Source organism: Mustela nigripes, chromosome 4, assembly GCF_022355385.1.
Source record: "Mustela nigripes isolate SB6536 chromosome 4, MUSNIG.SB6536, whole genome shotgun sequence".
Lineage (NCBI taxonomy): Eukaryota > Metazoa > Chordata > Mammalia > Carnivora > Mustelidae > Mustela > Mustela nigripes.
Genome location: NC_081560.1, coordinates 71,099,795 through 71,101,988, shown reverse-complemented (window position 1 = coordinate 71,101,988; position 2,194 = coordinate 71,099,795). Strand labels below are relative to the sequence as shown.

Sequence of the window (2,194 nt, the reverse complement as noted above, 5' to 3'; positions counted from 1 at the left end):
TTTGGCTGGGTCCAAACTTTTCCATACATCAGGATAAATCACTCGTGGAGAATGGCATGTGTGCCCCAATGGTGCCTCTGTTTCCATCTGCAACCTTAGTGGAAGTTGAGAGGCCTTGGGTTCAGTGGGTTGATAATAGTGCCTCTGCGAGTAACAGCAGGATTCTGTTCCTGGGACAAAGGTGGATAAAGGTGGGGGACCTCTCAATATGAAGGAGGAGTCATTGGATCAGAAAGGGGCTCAGCAGGACTGGTCTTTGCATCTGAGGTCTCATTAGATTCAGGGACCCTACTGGGGGGCAGGCCTACAAGGTCATCTAATCTCAGATTTTTTTTTTTTTTCCAATCCTGGAAAATGAGCTGGTCACATTCTACAATTTTCCTTTAATTTTGGGTGTTGATATAGTGCCATAAAGATCATTACATAAGGTATTTCCTCCCATTTACTCTCCTGTTTACAAAACAAATCAAGCTGTAAGATGGTGTTATAATTTAAGGACCCATTCTTTTTTTTTTCTTTTTAAATATTTTTATTTATTTATTTGACACAGAGAGAGATAACTAGTAAGCAGAGAGGCAGGCAGAGAGAGGGGGAAGCAGGCTCCCCGTTGAGTGGAGAGCCTGATGTGGGGCTCGATCCCAGGACCCTGGGATCATGATCTGAGCCAAAGGCAGAAGCTTTAACCCACTGACCCACCTAGGTGCCCCTAAGGACCCATTCCTTTTTTTTTTTTTTTTGTTAGAGAGAGAGAGAGGAGAGAGAGATACAGAGCGCAAGCACAGGCAGACAGAGTGGCAGGCTAGAGGCAGAGGGAGAAGCAGGCTCCCTGCCGAGCAAGGAGCCCGATGCGGGACGCCGGGATCATGACCTGAGCCGAAGGCAGCCGCTTAACCAACTGAGCCACCCAGGCGTCCCCTAAGGACCCATTCTTTTTTTTTTTTTTTTTTTAATTAATTTATTTTTTTTTAATTTTTTATTTTTTATAAACATATATTTTTATCCCCAGGGGTACAGGTCTGTGAATCACCAGGTTTACACACTTCACAGCACTCACCAAATCACATACCCTCCCCAATGTCCATAATCCCACCCCCTTCTCCCAAACCCCCTCCCCCCGGCAACCCTCAGTTTGTTTTGTGAGATTAAGAGTCACTTATGGTTTGTCTCCCTCCCAATCCCATCTTGTTTCATTTATTCTTCTACCCACTTAAGCCTCCATGTTGCATCACCACTTCCTCATATCAGGGAGATCATATGATAGTTGTCTTTCTCTGCTTGACTTATTTCGCTAAGCATGATACGCTCTAGTTCCATCCATGTTGTTGCAAATGGCAAGATTTCATTTCTTTTGATGGCTGCATAGTATTCCATTGTGTATATATACCACATCTTCTTGATCCATTCATCTGTTGATGGACATCTAGGTTCTTTCCATAGTTTGGCTATTGTGGACATTGCTGCTATAAACATTCGGGTGCATGTGTCCCTTTGGATCACTACATTTGTATCTTTAGGGTAAATACCCAATAGTGCAATTGCTGGGTCATAGGGCAGTTCTATTTTCAACATTTTGAGGAACCTCCATGCTGTTTTCCAGAGTGGCTGCACCAGCTTGCATTCCCACCAACAGTGTAGGAGGGTTCCCCTTTCTCCGCATCCTCGCCAGCATCTGTCATTTCCTGACTTGTTGATTTTAGCCATTCTGACTGGTGTGAGGTGATATCTCATTGTGGTTTTGATTTGTATTTCCCTGATGCCGAGTGATATGGAGCACTTTTTCATGTGTCTGTTGGCCATCTGGATGTCTTCTTTGCAGAAATGTCTGTTCATGTCTTCTGCCCATTTCTTGATTGGATTATTTGTTCTTTGGGTGTTGAGTTTGCTAAGTTCTTTATAGATTCTGGACACTAGTCCTTTATCTGATATGTCGTTTGCAAATATCTTCTCCCATTCTGTCAGTTGTCTTTTGATTTTGTTAACTGTTTCCTTTGCTGTGCAAAAGCTTTTGATCTTGATGAAATCCCAATAGTTCATTTTTGCCCTTGCTTCCCTTGCCTTTGGCGTTGTTCCTAGGAAGATGTTGCTGCGGCTGAGGTCGAAGAGGTTGCTGCCTGTGTTCTCCTCAAGGATTTTGATGGATTCCTTTTGCACATTGAGGTCCTTCATCCATTTTGAGTCTATTTTAGTGTGTGGT

The 2,194-nt window shown here is 43.5% G+C and overlaps 1 pseudogene; it reads right to left on the bottom strand.

The window, feature by feature from the left end:
• Nucleotides 1–363: 363 nt before the first annotated feature.
• LOC132016320 (natural cytotoxicity triggering receptor 3 ligand 1-like) overlaps nucleotides 364–2,194 on the bottom strand; it is a 4,110-nt pseudogene continuing 2,279 nt past the window's right edge.